Source organism: Schistocerca nitens, chromosome 1 (assembly GCF_023898315.1).
Source record: "Schistocerca nitens isolate TAMUIC-IGC-003100 chromosome 1, iqSchNite1.1, whole genome shotgun sequence".
Taxonomy (NCBI): domain Eukaryota; kingdom Metazoa; phylum Arthropoda; class Insecta; order Orthoptera; family Acrididae; genus Schistocerca; species Schistocerca nitens.
Window position 1 is genome coordinate 38,317,332 of NC_064614.1, and position 16,400 is coordinate 38,333,731.

Below are 16,400 nucleotides of genomic sequence, written 5' to 3' on the forward strand. Positions count from 1 at the left end.
AGATCAACACCTTCAACCCATTACATGCAGTCTCCCATCCTTCATCAAAGACACCAACCACTTTCTCGAACGCCTGGAATCCTTACCCAATCCGTTACCCCCGGAAACCATCCTTGTTACCATTGATGCCACTTCCTTATACACAAATATTCCGCATGTCCAGGGCCTCGCTGGGATGGAGCACTTCCTTTCACGCCGATCACCTGCCACCCTACCTAAAACCTCTTTCCTCATTACCTTAGCCAGCTTCATCCTGACCCACAACTTCTTCACTTTTGAAGGCCAGACATACCAACAATTAAAGGGAACAGCCATGGGTACCAGGATGGGCCCCTCATACGCCAACCTATTCATGGGTCGCTTAGAGGCAGCCTTCTCGGTTACCCAGGCCTGCCAACCCAAAGTTTGGTACAGATTTATTGATGACATCTTCATGATCTGGACTCACAGTGAAGAAGAACTCCAGAATTTCCTCTCCACCCTCAACTCCTTTGGTTCCATCAGATTCACCTGGTCCTACTCCAAATCCCATGCCACTTTCCTTGATGTTGACCTCCATCTGTCCAATGGCCAGCTTCACATGTCCGTCCACATCAAACCCACCAACAAGCAACAGTACCTCCATTATGACAGCTGCCATCCATTCCACATCAAACGGTCCCTTCCCTACAGCCTAGGTCTTCGTGGCATACGAATCTGCTCCAGTCCGGAATCCCTGAACCATTACACCAACAACCTGAAAACAGCTTTCGCATCCCGCAACTACCCTCCCGACCTGGTACAGAAGCAAATAACCAGAGCCACTTCCTCATCCCCTCAAACCCAGAACCTCCCACAGAAGAACCCCAAAAGTGCCCCACTTGTGACAGGATACTTTCCGGGACTGGATCAGACTCTGAATGTGGCTCTCCAGCAGGGATACGACTTCCTCAAATACTGCCCTGAAATGAGATCCATCCTTCATGAAATCCTCCCCACTCCACCAAGAGTGTCTTTCCACTGTCCACCTAACCTTCGTAACCTCTTAGTTCATCCCTATGAAATCCCCAAACCACCTTCCCTACCCTCTGGCTCCTACCCTTGTAACCGCCCCCGGTGTAAAACCTGTCCCATGCACCCTCCCACCACCACCTACTCCAGTCCTGTAACCCGGAAGGTGTACACGATCAAAGGCAGAGCCACGTGTGAAAGCACCCACGTGATTTACCAACTGACCTGCCTACACTGTGAAGCTTTCTATGTGGGAATGACCAGCAACAAACTGTCCATTCGCATGAATGGACACAGGCAGACAGTGTTTGTTGGTAATGAGGATCACCCTGTGGCTAAACATGCCTAGGTGCACGGCCAGCACATCTTGGCACAGTGTTACACCGTCCGGGTTATCTGGATACTTCCCACTAACACCAACCTGTCAGAACTCCAGAGATGGGAACTTGCCTTTCGGTATATCCTCTCTTCTCGTTATCCACCAGGCCTCAACCTCCGCTAATTTCAAGTTGCTGCCGCTCATACCTCACCTGTCATTCAACAACATCTTTGCCTCTGTACTTCCGCCTCAACTGACATCTCTGCCCAAACTCTTTGTCTTTACAAATGTCTGCTTGTGTGTGTGTGTGTGTGTGTGTGTGTGTGTGTGTGTGTGTGTGTGTGTGTGCGTGTGCGTGCGCGTGCGCGTGCGCGTGCGCGAGTGTATACCTGTCCTTTTTTCCCCCTAAGGTAAGTCTTTCCGCTTCCAGGATTGGAATGACTCCTTACCCTCTCCCTTAAAACCCACATCCTTTCATCTTTCCCTCTCCTTCCCTCTTTCCTGATGAAGCAACCATTGGTTGCGAAAGCTTGAATTTTGTGTGTATGTTTGTGTTTGTTTGTGTGTCTATCGACCTGCCAGAGCTTTCGTTTGGTAAGTTTTATATATATATATATAGAGGGAAACATTCCACATAGGAAAAATATATCTAAAAACAAAGATGATGTGACTTACCAAACGAAAGCACTGGCAGGTCGACAGACACACAAACATACACACAAAATTCAAGCTTTCGCAACAAACTGTTGCCTCATCAGGAAAGAGGGAAGGAGAGGGAAAGACGAAAGGATGTGGGTTTTAAGGGAGAGGGTAAGGAGTCATTCCAATCCCTGGAGCGGAAAGACTTACCTTAGGGGGAAAAAAGGACGGGTATACACTCGCACACACACACATATATCCATCCACACATATACAGACACAAGCTGACATATTTAAATGGGGCACTTTTGGGGTTCTTCCGTGGGAGGCTCTGGGTTTGAGGGGATGAGGAAGTGGCTCTGGTTATTTGCTTCTGTACCAGGTCGGGAGGGTAGCTGCGGGATGCGAAAGATGTTTTCAGGTTGTTGGTGTAATGGTTCAGGGATTCCGGACTGGAGCAGATTCATTTGCCACGAAGAATATATATAATTTTTTTTTTTCTCCTGGTCACATTACTTAATTTATAAGACGTTTTAGAGGTAATATAATGAAAAACAATCCACATGCATTTTTCTGAAGCTATAGTGAATTTCGTATGTTGTTTGACTATTTACTATTTATAATTATACGAGGGCGGTTCAGAAAGTAACCTCCGATTGGTCACAGTGCGGGTTTTGGGGGGAGTAGCGACGCCATCTGTGCGTTCACGCACTCAACAGGTCAGTCGGCATCAAGCCGTGGTCGAGTGAACATCGTACCTGCGCTAGTTTAGTTTTTGTGGCAGTTTGAAATGTGTGCTGCAATAGAAAACCCCGCCAAATGTGAAGTGCGTGCTGTCATAAGGTTTTTTTACAGCCAAAGGATATTCTGCAGCAGCTATTCATCGTGATCTTTGTGCCGTGTATGGACCAAGAGTTATGAGTGAAGGAGTTGTCCATGAATGGGTACGTTTATTTAAAAGTGGACGAGAAAACGTTCATGATGAAGAGAGGAGTGGTAGACCATCATTGGTGACTGACGAACTCATTCAGACAGTTGATGCAAAAGTTCGTGAAAATCGACGTTTCTCAATGTTGGAGTTGTCTACTGGTTTTCCACAGATTTCTAAGACTCTCTTGTACGAGATAGTGACAGCAAGATTGGGTTACCGTAAGTTCTGTGCACGATGGGTGCCCAAAATTCTTACCGACCACCACAAAACTCAAAGAATTGCCTCTGCATTAGACTTTCTGTCACGTTATGAGGACGAAGGAGAACCATTGTTAAACAGAATCGTGACCGGTGACGAAACCTGGATTAAGTACGTGAACCCTGAGACAAAAGAACAATCAAAGATGTGGGCACATTCAAATTCGCCTACCAAACCAAGAAAAGCCTCGCAAGATTTTTCTGCCAGAAAACTGATGGCAACGGTGTTTTGGGATGCCAAAGGGGTGTTGTTGGTTGAATTCATGGAACGTGGTACGACCATTAATCAAGACGTGTACTGTGAAACAATAAAAAAGCTACGACGGGCTATACAGAACAAACGCCGTGGTATGCTGACTTCCGGTATCGTTTTTTTGCACGATAACGCCCGTCCTCACTCTGCTCGCAGAACAACGGCCCTTCTTGAGTCCTTCAAGTGGGACGTTATCAACCATCCACCTTACAGCCCAGACCTGGCGCCAAGTGATTATCACCTCTTCATGCATTTGAAGAAATGGCTCGGGTCACAGCGGTTTGATGACGACGAAGAGCTCAAAGATGCGGTCAGAGGCTGGCTCCAGGCACAAGCGGGTGATTTTTATGCAGAAGGAATTTCAAAGCTTGTGAAGAGATACGATAAGTGCCTCAATCGCTATGGAGACTATGTAGAAAAATAGTGCAAAGATGTAGTTGTAAGATGTATATATTAAAATATTTTTATTTAACTTGGTGTATTTTTTTAAATCAACCGGAGGTTACTTTCTGAACGGCCCTCGTATTTTCAAGGATGGGGGAGAGGCTGGAAAAGCACAAGTCAAACCTTGATAAATCATGATGCAAATTATGTTATTCACAACCAGTAATACGTTTCAAGCCAGAATGTGCCAGACCACAAGAGTAATGTACAATTACTCATTGGACATTCCCCCCACATCACACATTTCAGGATGGTATTTGTCACACAAACATGGAAAACACAAATTGAAACTTCATACAAATACACATGGGTTTTCATTATGTTACCTCTCAAATGTCATACAAATTAATATGACCAGTGATGGGGAGGGGAAAAAAAAGAAGAAGAAGAAAGATTAATAATTAAGTTCGAGTGGGAATTGAAATGTCGCCTCATACAGGGTTGTCTTATGAAGCTCGAATGCTAATCACTTGACCGTCAAGAACTATAACATCCAGCACCTACTCAAAGATACATAAACCACATAATAGACACATAAGACTTCTCTTGCAATTTTTCAGAATTGCCAGAGAAGTGCACACCTTACTACTTGCACACTATGTTATCTTAAAGACCTGGTAAAAATTTACAAAGTTTGAAGTAAATCTATGATCCCAAAGTCATGATCTCCACTTGTAAATAAAATAAAACAGTACAGTCGAGTCACTGAACTGTCAAATGTGATAAGAATGTGGTACCAATGAGATCACCCTAGTACATACATGGTAAGTTGTGAGCAGAACGAATTGAACACAATGAGTAGGAGACATGAGTTTGGGAGAGGGAGAGGGGGGCACCAAGGTAGGCAACTTCCCAATGTTATGTTAAAAGCCTTATAAGAGAAATATGTAACATATTACCTGTTATTGTGCAAACACTACTCTTACTCTGGATCAAATTAAAGTATTCCCCTGGCATGGATTTTTAATACAGATGACAGTTTCTAAACTCTTACCTTTGGTGCACTCGCCAATCTTGTAACATTATCATGGTATAATGATATGTTTTGTAACGTATGTAGTAATATTTCTATGGTAAAACAAAAGTGTACCTCTTGGTACCATCTCTACTGAGCTAGTGGGAACAAGGCATTAGACTTAGTGAATATAATGACAAGCAATCACTTTAAGAAATGAAATGTATTTATTACTACATACTGATACAGCCACGTGCACTCCGTCTTCAGGCCACAAGTGGCCCATCGGGACCATCTGCCCGCCCTGTCATCCTCAGCTAAGGATGTGGATAAGAGGGGCGTGTGGTCAGCACACCGCTCTCCAGGTCGCTATGATGGTTTTCTTTGACTGGAGCCACTACTATTCAATCAAGTAGCTCCTCAATTGGCAAATGAGGCTGAGTGCACCCCGAAAAATAGCAACAGCACATGGAGGCCCAGATGATCACCCATCCAAGTGCCAGCCATGCCCGACAATGCTTAACTTCAGTGATCAGATGGGAACCGGTGTATCCACTGTGGCAAGGCCATTGCCTGATACAGTCACATAATTCACTAATAATCACAAAGGCACGAGGAAACAGACTGAGTCAAAGGTGAGCTTCCCAGCAGTTTAGGCAGCCTCTCAATAGTCAATCTGCCATCAACAGTCACCACAGAGGCACTTCTCTTCCACCTCCTCTCCCCTAACCTCGCCCCATCTAGTAGTGTGGAGCACGGGGAAGGAAATGAAGCACAGGCACTGCAACTGACAGAGTGGAGTGGTGGCCAGTTGGCACTGGTGAGAAGGTGTGCAAGACTGTGCAACCAGTCATGTTGAGGCAGGCCCTTGTGGTAGACACAACTGGACCATTTCTCAAAGCTGGGGGTGGTGTGAAATCAAAGGCTGGGAGACCACATAGTTCCATAGTCTGTGAGAAGTCTGCAAAGGTCAGCCCACTCGAGAGAGAGGGATCATCATGTCCCTCACCACAGAGTGAGGGTGCAAGATGAGCTGGATGGTGATAGGGAGATGACCATTGTTGTCAACAGAAGCCGTGACGATGTCCTCATCAGCACTGTGTGGAAGCTGGGAAGAGCGGAGAAGAGTGATGTAGCAGCTCGCAAATCATTGTGCATATGTGGAGGAACTAAGATAAGAAAGAGGGTGCCATCTTGGAGTTGGAGAAAGAGATCCTCAATGGAAAATGCAGATATGTTGACAATGAAAATGGTAACACTCTGAGAGGTGTCAGGTGATGACAGTATAGAGATCACACATGGAGAGGTAGGGAGAAATCACATTGAGTACTGGCATCAGCAGATACACAGGGAGAAGAGAACATGGAAGACCAATGGTCAGTGCACACAGAGGAAGACATGTTTGTGAATGACATCTCAGAATCAGATACTGACAGAGTGTCCTTGTCAAGAGTCCAAAGGGTTTAACTCAGTTAAGCAACACAGTCTGTTGTTTCCCATTGTGGCAAATGTCTAAAGCGTTAGTCACTCACCAAAGCACTCTGTGCAGGCTGGAGTAAGGAGGTTGTAATTCTGCCCACACCAAAGTTCTAATGCTGCCTGGACCATGTCATCTCAGAGCATAATGAACATGCAGCGTCCTAAGTTTTTGTGTATGAACTCTCATGGTGCGGTGTGACCACATGGAGGTGGAGTGCGGATGTTAGCAATGTACAAGTGTACGCACTCAGCTAAGGTGGGGAGCTTGGCAGGGGAGGGGAGCTTCCAGTCTTCGACAAACTTGGCAGGGAGTATCAAAGGCTTGCCATATAAGGTTTCAGCTAAGGAAGAGTTTAGGTCATCTTTAAAGGCTGGGTTGTGAGGGTGTCGAGTAACACCCGAGGAAAAGCCTTTGACAAGAAGCCCGAGTGACACATGACGCCTGCTTTACATGTGCAGTGCCAACACTCAATCTGTCCATTGCTCTGGAGGTGGTACACAGTCATGTAGAATTTGTCGACATCACATAGGGCACATAACCTGGTAAAGATGAGTGACTCAAATTATGTTCCTGGCTTTGTCATGGTCCAACACGAACAACCAGCCAGAGAGCCTTGTGGTGACAAGGTCTCATGTGAGTGAATCAGCAGATATTTCAGTGATGCGAACAGTCTCAACCCACCCACTGGCATGATCGGTGACTGACAGTATGTACCTAAAACCTTGCAAAGGGTTGGGTTGGGTTGTTTTGAGGGAGGAGACCAGACAGCGAGGTCATAGATCTCTTCAGATTAACGACAGATGGGGAACGAAGTCGGCCATGCCCTTTCAAAGGAACCATCCCCCTTGCAAAGGGGAAGAGGACTCATGAGGAAAAGGCATACATGACAGAATCATTCTTTTGGTGTTTCAAACTATCCTAGAGAGGTTGAGCAAGATGACCATCCTTGCTACACTGGTATCCAAGAGAAAAAGTCCATTTTTACTCAAAGCCAGATGAAATGTGCTGTCATGAGGCACATAGTAGTCTTAATTCCCAGGTCTGACAAGTCACGAATGGCCAAAACTCATATGTCAGAAGGAGATTGAGAGCAGAGGTGGAGAGTACCCATAGAGGTATCAAACAGCACTGGACATGACAGCTGGGAAGACAGTAGGATTCCACTGTTAATGCAGGGATAGTTTCTTGTTGCAGATTTGGAATGTCTGGGTCATCCATCTACAGGTGCACTTGTACATCCAAGTCCAAGAGAGAAGAAATGACATGCACACATGATTTGTAATCAGTGATAATGTTATCAGCCACCCTGGTGTAGCAGATGACTGTGGTTTATTGACTAATGAGATCCATGTGATGGAAACATCATGGGGGAAGACTGCTGGCAGGGTTACAGAGTGCACCTGTGAGATGTTTTTGATCAGTGAAGATCATGACTTCACATCCTTCATTGTCCTTACGGAAGTATCGCAAAGCCTCACAGATCATGGGGGATTCCCAGTTGAATGCTGATCACTAGCATTGAGTAGGGAATAGTTTCATCAATAAACAATAGAGAGGTTGGGTAGTATCACCAATTTGTTGCTGAAGAAGGGTGCCAAATGATGATTCACTCAAATCGGTCATGATAGAGGTGTGAGCATCAGTGAGTGGGTGTGCGAGTGTAATGGTGTTCATGAGGGTAGTCTTGAGAGCATCAGACACATGGGTTTTGTCATGGACTATGTCAATTTCTGTGCCTCAGAAGTGTTCTCGTCCCCCAAGGCATCTGTCAACAGCCCTGGAGAGACACAGTGTGAGGTATATGGTGTCAGAAAAAATTTACCATTCTGAGACACTATTGCTGATCATGGTAGTTCTCTGGTAATGACAAGTCATTGATAGATGAATTCCCTCAGTAGTGATGGTGTGACTGAGTAAGATAACACCAGTGTGGTACAGTTGTGATTTGCCTTGGTTGATCTCCACACCATCAAAGATGAGTGCTTTAAGACCTGTGTTAAATGTTGCTTGTGCTCCTTGGTGGCAGTGGAGTAGATGAGAATGCCATTGTAATACGCATAGCAAAAAGGTAGGGGAAAAAGTATAGAACCAATGAAGTGTTGGCACATCTGAGTAGTATTCTTGAGACCGTATAACATGAAGCAGTATTCAAACAAGCTAAACGGCATAATAACATATTGACATTCACAGAATAATTAATGATGACACTCACTTTATTTGTCTTATCAGCCATCTCCACGATCATACAGACCTTATTAGCGTTTTGCTTCTCAACCCACCTGCTCAGCGTAAGTATGTCACCGCTAAGGCCCTCATCACTGAGTGCCCGTTGCACCCTTCATTGTATGTACCATTCATTTGATGCAATATATCACATCATCCGTGAAGTACAATTTCAAGACAGGACATCTTCAGAGTTGTTAAGCCAGCTTCGAGTGCAGGTTTGTTTGGAGGATGTGCCTCACATCGCCTTGTGGACACTTTGCCTCATCAAACTTCCCACTGACCTAAACTTCAGATACTTTTGCACTCCACTGACAGAGTGTAATCTAAACTTCAGTTAGTCGGTCAGGTGCATTGTATCATCTGCCACTGAAAGCTTCTCACTACAGCGGGCTCATTGCCTACCAGGCTGCCTACATTGGCAAAATGGAAGGTCCACGGAAATTCTAGCTCCAGTGTAAGTTGAAGCCGGAGGTCAGCGGCACCCTGGACTGAGCTGCCAGATTTGTTGCCATTGCAGAAAACTAGTGTCATAGTGGAAAGACTTGAAGGACTGCAGGAGAGGGAAATAACACTGGCATCCACCTCTCAGTGTCAAACAGTGGCGTCGCAGGACGCAGAGTCTGCTGCTGGGAGGAGCCACCTTGTTGGGTGACTGATGAGAGTAAAGGCACCCTGTAGTGTTGCTGTAAGCTGTGGTACCTAAATTGGCCCATGTGCTGACTTTGGAAAGGCAGGATTCCAGATCACATGGCACCAGAATAGCGAGTATGTGGGGTGCAGAGTGGACCGTGATATAGTGGAGCCATCTGACTAGCTGTGTTTCTGGTCAGCCAAGAGGTTGCAGAGGGGAGCAGCAGAGGATGGGAGAGGACATTCCAGTGGCGGTCCACTAGGTAGCAGGAGGTAGATTTTTGAGCTGCAGAAGCTTGTACATGGCCTCTGCTAGTCATGTGCAGAGGAGATGGGCAGGAAGCACGAACGCTGCTACCAACATTAGAGGTAGGCAATAAGCCAGCAGCAGGGAGAAGCTGTCAATAGCAGATGATAAGATATGCCTGATCCACCAACCAAAGTTTAGATTCCGATGTGTCGGTGCAGTGCAAACTATGAGGGCATGACAGGCACTCAATGATGAGGGAATTCACGGTGACATGTTTATGTTGAGTAGGCGAGTCGAGAAGCAAATCACTAAGGTCTGTATGGTCATGGAGATGGTTGATAATACAAATAAAGTGAGTGTCATCATTAATTATTCCATGAATATCCACAAGTTGCTCATAATGGGAAAACATGTTTTGCGGTTCTCTTTCTGCAAACTGGGGAAGTTTGGTGAATCTACTCACAGTAATGTACTGTAGTGGAACAAGGTATGGCATGGGCTGATGAGCAGTTGGCAAAGAGGTAGGTAGTTGAGGAGGGAAGCCGTAAGTATCAGAATAGAGATGCAGAACAAGTGGACGAGGTAGGCAGAGGACGTGGTGCATCACCGAGGCCTGCGTGATGGGGACAGGGATGGCACTGTCGACATATCACACACAGCATGGCTGGCACAGAAATTAACCTGACGAGCACAGGTGGGGTGATCAATGTCGTTGGAAAACTGGTTTGGAAAGTTTGTAGGAAACAGTTTGGATAAGTGAGTGAAACATTGCACTGCATGTGGATTCACAGGCCACTGAAGCAGTGAAGATGCAGGTGGTGGTGTGGCAACCTGATATAGCAAGGTGGCTTCATGCTTCAAATGATGTGACATACAGTCTGGATAGGCCAAATGAACCTGGGCACACACATGTGGTGCAGGACGTAGTGGCAAGACTGCATGTTCTTCATTCCATGACAGCATTGGCCTGGCGAGGTTAGACACTGAAGCATCAGTATGAAGTGAATGTATAAGTGCACATGAATCTGGGATGTGCAATAAAGGCACAGTTTCCACTTCACTACAGGAGCCGGAAACATACTTTGAGTTACAATGCAGTAAGAAATCCATTGTTTACAGGTCCTGGTGCAAAACCAGTAATGCACAATTCATATTTCATGGATGAAAGAAATAAATCAAGATCATGTGATGCTTGCCTGCTTTATTTCCTCATTGATTTTCCTTGGTGTCAATGTACTGAGTTGCTACACTGGCTGAAAAATGTGAGGGTGGAAGTTCAACTCTGACGACTTTAAATGATGTAGCTGACAGGTGCACTTTTGCGTTTCACAGTTCTTTACTGTCACTCTTCACAATCCTCCAGTAATACACAGTTATATGGCCAGTGTGCTATTGTTTAACTTTTGATAAGTCTCATTAATAGGTTGTAGGCAAACATCAACGTACTGCTACAATAGTTTACTGATGAACATCTGTGAGCAGTAAAAATCTAACCACATAGTTCTTGCCGCATAATACAATACGTATCAAACAGACACTGTCATGGCTTTAGCACATGGCCTATTACACCTATTTAACAGTTAAGTGGATGCATTGTTGTTGATCTAACCTATACAGGTTCCTTGTCTGAAACTTAGCCATGGACAGACTGTCTCGGGACCAAAATTCGGGCCCTTATGTATCATCACAATAATAGGCACTGAAACTACACACTGTTTGATGTTTAATTTACAGAAATTACAATTAAAGCTTAACTCATTAAATTAACTGAATACTTAGAAAAAAATCTGTCTTTTTAACAGTTTCTTCTACTGCAAGAGTTAGGCCAAATTATTTGTTTAAATGGCGAAATTAACAGATATAATTATGCAAACAATACTTTGGACAAAACTGTTAATTTACTTTGGAATTAATTAAGGATTGGCTTTGCTAACATGTTCTCAAATAGGGCCAAATAAATCCTTTAAGAATACTATTAGCTGTTCCTCCAAATGTTTATAATTAGTATAAAATTTATATTTGTTTATAAGTCAATGATAGGAATTAAGTTATGGAACAATTACTGATTTCACACTATAGTGAAAGATATTAACTAGGAATAGTCAAAACAAATTAGAAAATCAATGACATAAATAAAACTAAGCACAAAATTAGATCTGGTGTTATATTCTTTAAAACTGAGGGCTAACCTTTCTCCTTTATGAAAATGCAGATGTATGTTAATGGTAATTAGTCAGACATGAAAGAAATGAATTTTAAGGAGGCAGATCGCAAACGAGATGGGAAGTAAAAATATCTGAGCTTGCTTCGTCACAATCACCAAAGTGGGAATGAAGCATTATATAATAACATGTGACCATGTTATGTAATGAGGTGTATTTATTAAGATGTACTGATATGAAGTTATAATTCACTAATGATCACAATTGTCAGAAAAAATTGACTGGGTCAGAGATGATATCACTGAGTCAGATTCTCTACAGTCGATCTGCTATCAATAGTCATCACAAGCTCAATGTATTTGAGACAGTAAGGTTCCAAATCTGATTTTCTATCAGAAAAGAAATTTTTTCCAACTTTCCATCAAAGACTATACTGTACAAATAACCTCTCGGTCATCATAACTGGATTTTATGTGGGAAAACAGAGCAAATTCATAATATGAGGAATATAGTTGGTCCACTTTTATTTCACAATCACAGATTTTTTTTTAGTGTATTGAGTGTATTGAGAAGGGTCGTCGAGCAGATGCGCAAAACTATAGACCTATATCTCTGACGTCGATCTGTTGCAGAATTTTAGAACATGTTTTTTGCTCGAGTATCATGTCGTTTTTGGAAACCCAGAATCTACTATGTAGGAATCAACGTGGATTCCGGAAACAGCGATCGTGTGAGACCCAACTCGCTTTATTTGTTCATGAGACCCAGAAAATATTAGATACAGGCTCCCAGGTAGATGCTATTTTTCTTGACTTCTGGAAGGTGTTCGATACAGTTCCACACTGTCGCCTGATAAACAAAGTAAGAGCCTACGGAATATCAGACCAGCTGTGTGGCTGGATTGAAGAGTTTTTAGCACACAGAACACAGCATGTTGTTATCAATGGAGAGACGTCTACAGACAAAGTAACCTCTGGCGTGCCACAGGGGAGTGTTATGGGACCATTGCTTTTCACAATATATATAAATGACCTGGTAGATGGTGTCGGAAGTTCCATGCGGCTTTTCGCTGATGATGCTGTAGTATACAGAGAAGTTGCAGCATTAGAAAATTGTAGCGAAATGCAGGAAGATCTGCAGTGGATAGGCACTTGGCGCAGGGAGTGGCAACTGTCCCTTAACATAGACAAATGTAATGTATTGCGAATACATAGAAAGAAGGATCCTTTATTGTATGATTATATGATAGCGGAACAAACACTGGTAGCAGTTACTTCTGTAAAATATCTGGGAGTATGCGTGCGGAACGATTTGAAGTGGAATGATCATATAAAATTAATTGTTGGTAAGGTGGGTATCAGGTTGAGATTCATTGGGAGAGTGCTTAGAAAATGTAGTCCATCAACAAAGGAGGTGGCTTACAAAACACTCGTTCGACCTATACTTGAGTATTGCTCATCAGTGTGGGATCCGTACCAGATCGGGTTGACGGAGGAGGTAGAGAAGATCCAAAGAAGAGCGGCGCGTTTCGTCACAGGGTTATTTGGTAACCGTGATAGCGTTACGGAGATGTTTAATAAACTCAAGTGGCAGACTCTGCAAGAGAGGCGCTCTGCATCGCGGTGTAGCTTGCTCGCCAGGTTTCGAGAGGGTGCGTTTCTGGATGAGGTATCGAATATATTGCTTCCCCCTACTTATACCTCCCGAGGAGATCACGAATGTAAAATTAGAGAGATTAGAGCGCGCACGGAGGCTTTCAGACAGTCGTTCTTCCCGCGAAACATACGCGACTGGAACAGGAAAGGGAGGTAATGACAGTGGCACGTAAAGTGCCCTCCGCCACACACCGTTGGGTGGCTTGCAGAGTATAAATGTAGATGTAGATGTAGAGGTGAAACACTACATTTTTTGTAACAATTCTGGCCACCTCTACTACTCATGATTTAAATGGTTCTAAAACATTGCTTAAAGAGACCTAAAAACACTAAAAACTGTTTGATTGTGCCAGAAGGAAAATTCATTTGGAAAAGGGGGGGGGGGGGGGCGGGCAGGATTGAGACATAACTGCTGGCCATTACTTATCTTCAAGAGGCAAAACACTGATATTCAGTTACTAATAACTGTTTTCCTCTTTCTAAATAGTCAAACACTATGATACATTTAGAGATGAAAAAAAGGCATCACATTTTTCAACAATAAAATAGTTTCCAGCATGAATTTTCATTCTGCAGTGGAGTATGTGTTGATCTGAAACTTACTGGCAGATTGAAACAGTTTACCAGACTAGGACCCAAACCTGGAAACTTTGCCATTTGTGAGCAATTGCTCTACCATCTAAGCTACCCAAGCATGGCTCATGAACTACACCCACAGCTTTAGTTGTGACTTCAACCTGGAACCTTTGCCTTTTCCAGGTAACTGCTCTACCAACTGAGCTACCAAGCACAACTCATGAACCACTTTCAAAGCTTTACTTCCAACTTGAACATTTAATCTTAACCTTTTTTAGGCAAGTGCTCTACTGACTGAGCTACCCGCACTCACAGCTTTATTTCCACCAGCACCTGCTCTCTTATATTCCGAACTTCAGCGGAGTGAAAATTCATTCTGGTAACAATCCCCAAGATTGTGGCTAGCCCATGTCTCCACAATCTCTTTTCCATAAATGCTAGTCGTGCAAGCTAAGCAGGAGAACTTCTGTGAAGTTTGAATGGGAGCAGATGAGGCACTAGTAGAGGTAAGGCTGTGAAGATTGGTTGTGAATCCTGCTTGGGTAGTCTAGTTGATAGAGCATTTGCCCACAAACAGCAAAGGTCCCTGACTCAAATCTCAGTCCAGCACATGGTATTACTTGGCCATGAAGCTTCAACAAAATAATTTTCTCCTTTTGTAGTACTTCACCATTCAAACTGTTTTGATTGCAATTATGTCTCCACAATGTAATGATGGAACCACATGACCTTTGCAGTCACAGTCCAGATTATGACATTAGGCATCCCATATTTATATGTACATAATATGTCTCAGGAGGGGAATTACCAAATTATGTAAGCATTATTACAAACATAATTTTGCAATGCCCTTTCTCAAACATACTTTTCTTTCTTTTAGTGTTAAACCCTGAGGTTGGTTTGCAGCAGAGCGCCATTCCTCTCTTCTGTCTGCCTTCCTCTTCATTTACACATGCGTGTTATGTCCAACATCATTCATGATCTGTTGCATGTATGATATCCTTGGTCGTCCCCGCCAATTCCTTCCCTCAATAGCTCCTTCTGGTATTGTTCCAATGATGTTGTTGTGTTGCACGATGTGCCCTACAAGTTTGTCTCTTCTTGTTTGGATGTGCCTCCACAGAGATCTAGTTTCCTGTAGTCTTCTAAGCACCTCTTCATTTGTTACTTTGTCTCTCCAGCTGATCTTCATCATCCTTCTATAGCACCACATCTCCAGGGCCTCTAGGCATCTTCTCTCTTCTCTTTCTATTGTCCAAGTTTCACATCCGTGTAGGGCCACACTCCAAACGAAACCTTTCATGATACGTTTCCTTAGTTTCAGACTGATGTTGTTGCTGGTGAGTAAGTTCCTTCTCCGATTAAATGCAATTTTGGCCTTTTGTATTCTGGTCACAATTTCTTTCCTGTTTCTACCATCTCTTGTGATTTTGCTTCCCAGGTAAGTAAATTCCTCTATCTCTTCCAGCTCCTCTCTTCCAGTTCTCATTCTTAGAGGTTCATATTCTGCTCCTGTACTGCATACCCTCACTTTAGTCTCTTTCTTGTTTATTCTCATTCCATACTGATTGAATAGAATTTTTTCCATTGTTCTGAGGGCTTCCTCTAGATCTTCTTTTGTCTCTGTGACTATAGCAATATCATCTACATAACGTAGCATGTCTATCTTCTGCCCATTAATTTTGATCCCCACCTCAGTAGTTTCTCGAACTTGGTCTGTAGCTTCCTGGATGTAAGCATTGAATATAGGAGGAGAGAGAGCACATCCTCACCTTACCCCTTTTCTAATATTTGCTTCTTTTTCCTGGTGACAGTTCCTAATCGCTTCCACCTCGTTCTTATAGAAACTAAGTATCAAACAGATGTCTTTGTACTTTATTCCATTTTCCCTCAGCACTCTGAACATTTCTTGCCAGATAATGTTTTCAAATGCCTTTTCCATGTCTACAAAGGCAATATAAGTTGGTTTATTTTTCTGTAATTGCTTTTCAAAAATGAGTCTCAGTGCCAGAATTGCCTCTCTTGTTCCCAATCCCCTTCTGAAACCAAACTGATCTTCACTCAACATATCCTCCACCTTAACTTCAATTCTCTTCAGAACTATTTTTATGAGAATTTTTGATGCATATGATATTAGGCTTAGAGTTCGGTACTGTTCGCATTTTATAGCTGCTTCCTTCTTTGGTATAAGAACAATGATACATTTCTGGAAGTCTGTCGGTATCTCTCCTGTGTTATAGATGGACCTAGTAAGTTTAAGCAGCATCATTTTCAAGCTGTCACCAGCATTCTTTATTAGTTCTGCAGGGATGTCATCAATACCTGCTGCTTTGTTGTCCCATAGTTCTTGTAGAGCTCTGTCAAATTCTACTTGTAGAATGTCATCTCCCTTGTCATCTTCATCTACTTGCTCTTCTCTTCCTATTACTTCCTCTGAAAGAGGTGTTCCAGCACACAACTCCTCTATCTATTCTTTCCACCTCTTCACCACGTCTTCACCAAACAGCATTTTCCTCTCTTTATTTTCTATTGTGCCTGAGAGTGTTGTTTTACGTTTGTTAAAAAATTGATTTGCTGTGCTGTAGGCTAAATCAGTTCTCCCATTTTGCATATTTTCTTCCACTTCTCTGCAT

The 16,400-nt window shown here is 43.4% G+C and overlaps 2 protein-coding genes and 1 pseudogene across 2 annotated transcripts in view; all 3 read right to left on the reverse strand.

Annotated features, from left to right (window-relative positions):
* The window catches only part of LOC126240775 (serine/threonine-protein phosphatase 6 regulatory ankyrin repeat subunit C-like), an 881,520-nt gene that overhangs the window by 707,912 nt on the left and 157,208 nt on the right, over positions 1 to 16,400 (reverse strand). The window lies entirely within an intron of this gene.
* Positions 1 to 16,400, reverse strand: part of LOC126240759 (serine/threonine-protein phosphatase 6 regulatory ankyrin repeat subunit B-like) — a 381,053-nt gene that overhangs the window by 284,381 nt on the left and 80,272 nt on the right. The gene's annotated exons all lie outside the window — the stretch shown is intronic.
* LOC126209528 (5S ribosomal RNA) lies at positions 5,245 to 5,362 on the reverse strand (annotated as a pseudogene).